This window comes from Symphalangus syndactylus, chromosome 3, assembly GCF_028878055.3.
Source record: "Symphalangus syndactylus isolate Jambi chromosome 3, NHGRI_mSymSyn1-v2.1_pri, whole genome shotgun sequence".
Classification (NCBI taxonomy): Eukaryota; Metazoa; Chordata; class Mammalia; order Primates; family Hylobatidae; genus Symphalangus; species Symphalangus syndactylus.
Window position 1 is genome coordinate 98,624,355 of NC_072425.2, and position 10,904 is coordinate 98,635,258.

A 10,904-nucleotide genomic window follows, 5' to 3' on the forward strand; every position below is an offset into this window, starting at 1 on the left:
TGCCTAGCCCGCATCCCTCACATCATCATCACGTTCTTCGTTAGCCTGTTTAGTCTTTTCAAAAGAGCTTTCAGTATTAGTTATTTTCACTTCCTTGCCTCCAATTTACTCTGATCCAGTCTGGCATTCATACTCATGACTGGTCTTAAAGAGCCCTTTTTAAGGTAATTAAAAACCTCCATTTGGCCAAATCCAATGGTCAGTAATCAATCCACATCCTGGTCAACCCTCTTCAACTCCTTCCTTGAAACTTTTCTTATTTTAGCCTCTGGGACCCCTCCTTTCTCCATTTTCTCCCTACTTCACACTCCTCCTGTCACCTTTGTTAGATCTTTCTCCTCTTCCAACTTCTAATCACTGAAGTTCCCTAGGGCTCTGTCTTTAGATATTTCTTCCCTACCTACACTCCCTTTAGAGATGATATCATCCAATCTCTTGCCTTTAAATGTCCTCTATATGCTAGGGATCCTCCCCTTTATGTTACCACTCCAGACCTCATCCCTAAATTCCACACCCATATAACTACCTACTCAATATCTCCATTTATCTAATAGGACTCTCAAAACTAATATATCCAAAAAATTATTTCTTCTTATCCCACAGTCTGCTTCTCATAAAGTACTCCTCATCTCGGTAAACGCCCACTTTATCCTTCCCATTGCTCAGACCAAAATCTTTGGAGCTATCCGTGACACCATTCTTTTTCTCATATCATATCCAATCCATTAGCAAATTTTGTCAGCTCTACCTGTAAAGCATATCCAGAACTCAACCACTTCTTACCACCTTCCCCACAACCACTATAGTCTCATCCATCATTTCTTTTCCTGAAGCCTGTTTTCTTCTTTCCCGCTCACTCCCTGTGGTTTGTTCCCCCACAGCATTCCAAATGACCCTTTTAAGACATAAGTTCTATCATGTTACTCTTCCAACAAAACTTACTTCCAATTTCACTGAGAATGAAATCCAGTCTTTACCACAGTCTATAAGACCCTATATGACTGGGCCTCTGCCTCTTCCACTTGTTCCCCTGATTGCTGTCAAATTTGCCTCCTTGCTGCTTCTTGAACAGAACAAGCATGTTTCTGCCATCTATTCCAAATTGTCTGCAATGCATCTACCCTGTATTGTTGTCAGATTCCCTAAACAATATCTAAAATATCACCTCAGTACCTTCTACCCTCAATTTAATTGCTAGAAAGATAAGATAGCACAGTTTTTGAGGGGTAACTCAGCTCACTTCATCCCACAGTCCTATGGTCTCTACTGAGCCAGTTACAAATAAAAGCTGCTTTTCAAAATGGTACAGTTACTTGCCAAAGGGAGAATTATTTTTCTAACATTCAGGGCCTTCTGTTGCAGATTCTCCTCTTGTAGCTTGATTTAGGTTTTGTCAGCCTCCCAGTCTGCCACAGATACTTTCATCATCACTAGATGTACTAGGTCATTAAAGCAGAGTGGCACAGCTGCTTGCCTGGCCAGCTAAGGAGCTCTCCTCTCACTCTGGATATCTTTGGGGTCATGGAACACACACAGATACGAAATATGTCAACTCTAAACAGACATATAACAAAAAAAAAAAAAAAAAAACATTCCAAAGGATTGTACCTCTTTCTTGCAGGCAACAGGGTCCATGAATAACTATTTGTTTTTTCATCTGAAGTAGAAATCTTGATATTGCCCAGATACTTCAAAGAGATGGCAGGCCTCCGTAGCATCGAGATATTTATCTTCCTCCTCTGGTACAGTCATCTTACAAAGGCTTCCAGGCTTTACTTTTTCACTTCACATTATCAGGATGCGATACATGTGGTGAACCAACATGGCTTTCTGTGAAACAGTGATATGGACAAATTTCCTTTAGACAAAATAACACAGAGTTGGACAACTGATTGCATCCTGAGGCAGAACAGTAAGGGTGTACTATTTTCCCTTCCAGGTAAGAACAAACCACCTTCGCTATTTTTTATTTACAGAATAAAGGAGGGAAATATTCACCTGTTTAATTGCTACATAACAGATTCAAAGGGCTGTAATGATTTTCTCTAGTAAGGAGACCTTATCAAGAAAATCAAATATAATTGAATTCACCACCTGATTAAGCTTATAATAATCCACCATCATTCTCCAAAATACATCTGTCTTCTGCATTAATCTAACTAGGGATGTGATAAGAATCATTAATCTTCATCTTTCAAGCCTTTCATGGCAGTAGTAATATCTACAATTTCTGCAAGGATTCAGAGCTGATTTTGACTTACTCTATGGAAGAGAAAGGAAATTCCAAAAGCTTCCATTTTAGCATTCCTACCATAATGGGATGTACACCCAGTGGTCTTCAACCTACAGCAAAATTGTGATGCAATAAAATATCCTTATAGTTCTTTTTTCTTTGCCTTCTGTGCCTTACTCCAGACTTTATAGTCTTAATGCCTGATTTCTAACACCTTTCTATAAGCAAATCCTGAGTTCTATCATTTGCCCTCTGAAACATATTAATGTCCAAATAAAAAAGAAAGATCATAAGCTTCAAATATAACCAACAGAATTTCTAATTGTAAACCTATCACTTCCTGAATCCTGTGAGACTTTGCCCACATTACTTAATTTCTCTAAGCTTCAGTTTTTTCCTCTATGAAAGGATGATTGATATCTATAGACTTACGAGGTAAAGTCATTGAACACAGTAGGCACTCATAGTAACCACAAGGTTCTAAAGCACATGGTGTTCTCTTTGCCTAAAATACTTCAATTCTCCAACCCTTCTACTCTTCCTTCAGATTTCCGTGGAAAACTTTTTCTGTTCCTTTTCTTTGCTTAGGTCAAATTTCCCTTGTATGTATGTTCCCATAACACCACCTCTCTCCCCTTTCCTTCCAGTGTTTATCTTGGATGTTATTTTATATTAATTTTATATTGATATGATTAATGTCTGTCTTTACCATGGCTCTGTATTCCCCTTGAGGGAAAGCCAAGGCTGTTTTTGCTCATCTTGGTATTTCTAGTGCTTAACATAAGGCTTGACCATTGTAGGCACTTAAAATTAGTTGAATAAATGAATACACAAGGCAACAGCTAATGAGCACTTCCTATTGGTAATATTACATGTTATGTGCTTTGTGTCCACTACCACATTTAATACCCATTAACTTGATACCCAACAGCCCTCATATTTATTATAAATTTAGGAATGTATCATTTAGAAAACATTAAATTCTGAGGTTTTTCACTGTCTTCCTCATTGGTGTGGGTATCCCTCTTCCTACAATATCTTATAATATATTCAAAATCTCAGGATCACGTTATAATTTGTCTGTGCATTCAAGACCTCCAACACAACACAGTTGATTCAGAAACTCTGGTCTGCATCAGAAACACCTGAGAGCTGGTTTAACATTTCCCCCATACACAGAGATTTTAATTCTGTAGTTCAGGAGTGGGACCCAAGCCTACATGTTAATACACAATACCTCAGGTGACACTGATGCTAATGCAGAACCTGTGGATATATCACTTCAGAGTGTGAGATTTTGGAACTCCGAGCTAGGGAAAAATACAAGTGGTAGAATTGAAATGTTCAATAGTAAACCACAAAGAACTTCAAAGTTAGGGGAAAGAAATTCTGCCTCTTGGAGGCTGACCTCTAGCATTCTAAAGTGAACAAGTGTCCCAGGTGGTCAGAGATTGTTAACTAGTATAACGATAAGCAAAGAAACTATATGCATAACGATAACTAGTATAATGATATGTGTCAACACTGAAAGCTTTAAATATATATACTGAAAAGTTGGCCTCACAGACTGAGAAATCTTGATTTGGTTACATGAAAGAAGCACAAGACTTATTTCTGCGAACCATCTTACATTTATGCCTAATTACCATGGGCCAAACAATATTCACGTATACCCCTAAATGTGTGTTGGAGTGCTTCTGTTGTAAGCTTTCATGTGATTAGAGCAAGATCGGTGGATCTCAGTCTTTTTAGTTTACTGTCCTAGAACCACAGTCATTTGATCACAACTTTAAAACAAATAGTAAAAGTATGGTTAACCTAACATATTTAGATTTATTTTGGTGATTAGTTTTGGCATTGTTCCTCTACCCTACTAGAAAGAGACAACTGGCATATATGTTCTAGAAGGCAATTGGGCATCTCTAAGACAATTGAGATTTTGGAGATGGACACAGAATGATTAGTACTCTTTTAACCACTTCATAGATTGGCTCTAGCAGTGGACAAAGGATCCTTGTATGCTCCACTGAAGCACCCATCTCCAGTGCTAGCATACACCCCAGGTACAGGAATGGACTTGCACTAGATGGGCTCAATAATATATCTTGCCTTTGTTTTTCATGAAGAATATCGGGGTTTTTTTTGTTTTGTTTTTGGTTTTTTTGAGATGGAGTCTTGCTCTGTCGCCCAGGCTGGAGTGAAGTGGTGTGATCTCAGCTCACTGCAACCTCCACCCCCCGGGTTCAAGTGATTCTCCTGCCTCAGCCTCCCGAGTAGCTGGGACTACAGGCACATGCCACCACGCCCAGCTGATTTTTGTATTTTTAGTAGAGATGAGGTTTCACCATATTGGCCAGGCTGGTCTCAAACTCCTGACCTCGTGATCCACCCACCTCAGCCTCCCAAAGTGCTGAGATTACAGGCGTGGGCCACCGCGCCTGGTCTCATGAAGAATGTCAGGTTTTTTGCTTTTTTTTTTTTTTTTTCAAATGTTTGCCAAGATCTCTACAAAAAAACAGGATTTTTCACTTGCACATTCAACTTGTACATCTCCTTTATTTCGTTCCCTTGAATTATCACTTGAAATTATCACTGAAACAGATACAACAAAACTTAATGGAGGTAAAAATAAATATATTATCAAATAAAAGAAAATTCCAACCTGATTTTATAGATTTTAAGTTTCAGACAGCTCTTTAGTACAAGATAAATATTATATTGATATATGTAATTGTTAAGATAACTCAGATTGACCATAGTTGAGTCATCAGCTCTACACTTTACTAGCTGTGTGATCAGAAGCAGTTTCTTAACTTCTCCAAGACCTAGCACATTCATTAGTGAAAAGGGATAATATCTACTGCATGTTATAAGTTTCATGTAAGCATGTCAAGAGTATTCTGAAGTATACCTGGTGCGAGGTAGATATTTAAGAATTATTACTTTTTGTTATTACTAGTCATCATTGACAACAGGATATATTGAGAAAATTTATGATTATGAGGATATAAACAGTACCTTAGATTATAGCTACAGTTGTTTATAAACTCTATTTTCAAGTCTATCTTTTAGATTCTGATACTTTCCTTTTTTATTTCAATTGTTAAATATTTTAAAATTTGAAGTTAATTTACCGGTTGAATAAAATAACAAAGATTCCTTTTGTTCCCAGTTTCTTGTGGCTCATGCTTGTTTTGGTGCTTTTTGGAGGAGGGAAACTATTGTGATGTTGACATGGTAGCAACACTCTCAACTGAGGGTCCATCAGTCATTTTTCCCAATGTGAAAAGCTGAACCTAATCCACACAGCTATCATTTAGCATTCTCACCTATCCAATGAAAAATTAAGGGAGGATGGAAACTTGCTATTTTTCCGTTTCGCAAATAAAACCAGGCTAGTAAAACTGTCATCAGATGACTTTTCTCAGAAAAGCATTGCTGTCATCCCAAAAGTCAATTGAATTGCAAGCAGAAAACATTCTCATTGATTTTTGCAGGACAAAGCAGAATCACTGGGGACAAAGCAGGCCAGGAGTTGACAAATTAGGAAGAAAATTGAACTGTAAAATAAGCATCCATGAATTCACATTAGTGCTGCCTTTGCTTTATTGAATAAACACAAAATGATTCAGGATTTGATTTTATTGTTACATATCTAGCTAAAACTTGATTAACACAAAAGTATTTAATTCAGAGTACCTAACTCTTATGATGCTAACTTTGAATTTAGAATTATGGGTAAATGCCCAAGAAAGCTCTCTGTCAGCCACGGTTGCAATATTAGAAGACACTCACGTAGCATGGCATTTTTTCCAGTAACTCAATTTGCATTACTTTGGATATAAGTGGGAATCATGATTTGACTCACATTGAAATGAAGGACAGGAATGGCAGGGCAAATAACAGCGTTAAGTACAGAAACAATCACATCATATCTCACTAAAACTTTAATTTGGAGCTGGGCGTGGTGGCTCATGCCTATAATCTCAGCACTTTAGAAGACTAAAGTGGGTAGATCACCTGAGGTCAGGAGTTCGAGACCAGCCTGGCCAACATGGCGAAACCCCATCTCTACTAAAAACACAAAAATTAGCTGGGTGTGGTGGCGGACACCTATAATCCCAGCTACTTGGGAGGCTGAGGCAGGAGAATTGCCCGAACCCCAGAGCTGGAGGTTGCAGTGAGCCAGGATCACGCCATTGCACTCCAGCCTGAGCAACAAGAATGAATGAAATTGCGTCTCAAAAAAAAAAAAAAAAAAAACCAACTTTCATTTGGCAAGATAACACCGCAAATAAAGTATTTAAAGACTGAGAAATACATTTATGACTAAATAAGTAATGACATCATACATGGGAAGAATGTATTGCATTACCTGTTTCTTCCTTACAGTATCTCTTCACTAGCTTTTATTCATTGGAAAAATGTTTTGGGTGAAATTCCTAATGGAAAGTGCTTACATTTATATTGTTCTGAGTAATCTTTTACACTGAGTTAGATAGATTCATCTTACAAAAACATCTTATTTGAATAGATATCCTTTTAAAAGAAAAAGTCAGGAATTCTAAGGGCAGCTAGAAGTTAAAAACTGCAATAAATTGTAACTAGAAAATAAAGAGAAAACTTATATGAATAACAAAAAGAGTAATTTTTCTTAAAACTTGGAAGTTTTTCACCAAAATATGTCTGAATTATAAGTAAAGGATGCTAAAAAAATCTAAGTCATAATCCCTAATGATCTTCATGAGAAATCTCATAGATGTAATCATAAAACATAAAGAGGTCTATGGATGGGAAAATTTATGTAAAAGATAAAGAAATTATTAAGTGTTATGGTAAAAGGCCATATAATTTAGTAGAGAAGTGAATTGAAACAATATGTAGGGACTCAGCAAAATTGTGATAGCCCTAAAGCATTATTTTAATAAATATCTTAAACAGTAAAAAAAAATTAAATTCTAGGAATAAAAAATAGAAATTAGCTGGGCATGGTGATGTGTGTGCCTGTAATCACAGCTCTTTGGGAGGCTGAAGCAGGAGAGTCCTGTGAGCTCAGCAGTTCAAAGCTGCAGTGAGCTCCAACCTGAGCAACAGAGCAAGACCCTGTCTCAAAAAAAAAAAAAAAAAGAACAAAAGAAAAAACATCTCCCCTTATTCGTGACAATGAAATTGGTAAACAACATAAGATGACAGTGCCATATACTTAGCAGAGCACTATATGAATTAGCAAGCTCAATAAATATTTCAGTACCAAGAAAATTTATATAGAACTACAGGCATAAACCTATACATAAAACACTCTTATCTGGACTAATAAAAATGTTTACTAGAATGAAAATTATTACCTATATTGTAAGTATGCCTTTCACTATGTGGGCCTCTGTCATTTGATAACACAGATAAGTCAACTATCTAACAAAAGTTTTCTTGTTTTGTGTGTGATTAGAACTATACACAATATAAATTTTCACTTAAAAATAAAAATGTGTTAAGCCATTGGTGCCTACCAGTATTTTTTTTTTAACTACAAATGTCTATTAATCGACTATTATATGCCAGGGACTTTTCTAGATGCTATAGATACAGCAAAAAACAAAACCCATTAAGCAATGTAATTTATATTCTAAGGCGGAGAGAGTCAATAAACATATTTTCAAGTATTGACAGATACATGTTTTGAAGAAAAATAAGGCAAGGTAATGGGGAAAAGTCATGGGGTGCTGTTTTCCATTGGGAGACTAGGGAATTCCTCTCTGAAGAGGTGATATTTGAACAGATAACTGAAAGTGAAACTTACGGAGCAACACCAGGTAGGAGGCTGTAGTCATGGCTCTGGAGGAAATATCTGCTAGTGCATTGGCAGATGCAGTGTGGCAAGACAGAGAGGCTGAGCTGGTTTCAAGACAGATTTACATTAGATAGGCGTGCCGGCGCGCACCTGTAGTCCCAGCTACTCTGGAGGCTGAGGCAGGAAAATCGCTTGAATCCCAGGAGGCGGAGGTTGCAGTGAGCCGAGGTTGTACCACTGCACTCCAGCCAGAGCAACAGAGCAAGAGTCCATCTCAAAAAAGACAGATTTACAGCATGGGAGAAAAGTACTTAAAACTGTCATTCTACTGACAACATTTACCTCAATTTTCTCCTTGAAAATCTAATGCAAATTTCAAAAGGGGACGAGGGAAAACTTTTACATGCAAATCATGGAATTTAAAACAAATGAACTATCTTTAACATAGCTGAGAAATCAAATCCCCAAAGGCTCTAAGGAATGCCAAAGGAAACAACTTAATTTTCCTCTCATCTTCAACAGAAGACTAAAATTGGTGAAGTCACGATCAAAATACTTAAAAACTGTATAAAAGATGGAGACAATTACAGCAATATAAACTACTACTATTAGTGGTAATATTAATTGTTCTAGAGAGAGACTATAGCATGCAGTTACCTTATAATTTGTGATGCAAACTGTGTACAACAAAAGATAGGGTAATTTGCTTTATGGTGTTAACCACAGCAAACAATCACAGGGTTCTCAGAGTTTATTTGCAATAATTACACATTTTACTCAGAATGTTGCTTTAAATTCATTAGGCTTAGCTTATAGTTTCCATGAAATGTTAAACTCTTGTACATCAAAAATAAACACCATTTGCTTTACCTTATACCTAATGTAGTCAATAACTAAGAACCTATACATGCTCACACACAAATGGCTCAGAAATCTTAAAGGATAATGAAAATGTGTTATAAACTTAGTTTATTGTCTTAGCAGGATAGATGGATATATGGAACTCAATTGGTGCCCAGATAGTAATCGTTGTTTTTTTTTTTTAATTCTCTAATCTGAGACTCTATATATACAAAGTTGAGTGGTAAAAGAGGCAGCCAGCAACAAGATTAAGCTTTGAAAAATTGTGAAGCAAATACTTCAAAGAAACTACATGTTTTCCCTGGAACACAACATAGTGCTTAGCTGGCAAGTTGTCAGCCAACAAAAAGAAATTCAGTGTTATCATTTATGACCAAGCACACACCATGATAGAAAGGAATCAGGGTGAATAAACAAATTATCCTAAAATGCTTATGACAATTTGTAGCAGCACTTTAGGACTGGAGCAGCCTTGCAGCATTCTTCTTTTCTAACAACCGTTTGTTGCCAGCCCCCTGAAATAAGCAATGAGCCTTATTGGTATTACTAAAAGCTGAACAAATGAAAGAAAAATAGGAAACCTCACTAAATGCTGCCAGCAGCTTCAACTCATTATGAACATTCTCATATAGCAACCAATAATCCAATAATGATATTGTTTCCAATAACGCAGCTAAATATACCTCCTTGCAAATAATTATGGCTTGACACTCTATAAATCTGTTGCATAGAGAATTTTAGTTCAAACATCTTAATTTTGTTAATATTGTATAAAATTTGACCATTAAGTAAAATAGATTAGTACTATAAGAAACTGTACACAATAGCATAAAGTACCTGAAGTGTTCATCTTTTTTTTTTTAATCTATAGACTGCCCTTCTATATCTACCCACCTGCCAATGTTGCAACTAAGCTTTGCTTATTGTCCTAACTCACCTGAGTCCCTCAGAAACATATTTTTTCCTATAGATTTGTTTTCTTCGCCTCTTTCTTCTCTTCAACACCCTCTAATACACATTCATGCCATTTTTGAATTTGATGTTTTGTTTGTCAGGTCTGTTGTATCAAACAAGTTTAAACTCTCTGAACCCTTTCTACTGTTCTCCCACAGTTCACTGCCCCAATTTTTTTTTCCATTTTTCTCTTCTTAATTTCTCAAAGAGACACCTCACAGGGAAACTTTAACTTAGTAAAAACCGTCAATGATATTGACTATAAGGAAGAGTAACTATGTATTAGTCTGCTTTCATACTGCTATAAAGAACTTCTCGAGACAGGGTAATTTATAAAGGAAAGGGGTTTAATTGACTAATGGTTCACCATGGCTGGGGAGGCCTCAAGAAACTTACGGCAGAAGGTAAAGAGGAAGCAAGGCACTTTCTTCACAAGGCAGCGGGAAGGAGAAGTGAATGCTGGAGTAACTGCCTAACACTTACAAAACCGTCAGACCTAGTGAGAGCTCACTCGCTATCACGAGAACAGCGTGCGGGAAACTGCCCCCTTGATTCAATTACCTCCACCTGGTCTCTCCCTTGACAGGTGGGGACTATGGAGATTATGGAGATTACAATGCAAGAGAAGATTTGGGGTCGGGGAGCACAGCCAAATCTTAGCAACTCGCAATCCATGCAATAGACCGTCAGGATTTCAGTTGAGTTTACAGTGGTAATGGTATGTGCATGCTGGTGTTCACGAATACTACTAGTCAGTAGTGGGCAAACAGCCCACCCTAAGGGAAGAATCAGGGGAGAAGGGATGCAAGGATATAGAAAGATTCACGTTAGCTCCATGTATAGTGAGATAACATTGTAAAAGGACGCATGTAACACATGTTGAGGAGGGGATGGGTGGTACTATCAGGAGGAAAATTTTTTATACAAGGAAGAAATGGTAGCTAGCCAGACATGAGCAAGGCAGATTACCCTCCCCCCAGCCCCCCAGTCCCTCCCCTCCAATGCGCGCATTTACCTCATTTACACACACACCGGGAATGTCAGGCAACCATCAGGTGATGGGTCAGG

General features: G+C 37.4%; 1 long non-coding RNA gene across 2 annotated transcripts in view; it reads right to left on the reverse strand.

Moving 5' to 3' along the window:
- LOC134736317 (uncharacterized) overlaps positions 1-10,316 on the reverse strand; it is a 157,672-nt gene extending 147,356 nt beyond the window's left edge. For both annotated transcript variants that reach the window (XR_010120269.1, XR_010120270.1), the window contains exons 1-2: positions 10,233-10,316; positions 1,609-1,830 (exon numbers count right to left, since the gene is read on the reverse strand). This is a non-coding gene — a long non-coding RNA (uncharacterized lncRNA). The remainder of the gene's footprint in view (positions 1-1,608; positions 1,831-10,232) is intronic.
- Between the last annotated feature and the right edge of the window lie 588 nt (positions 10,317-10,904).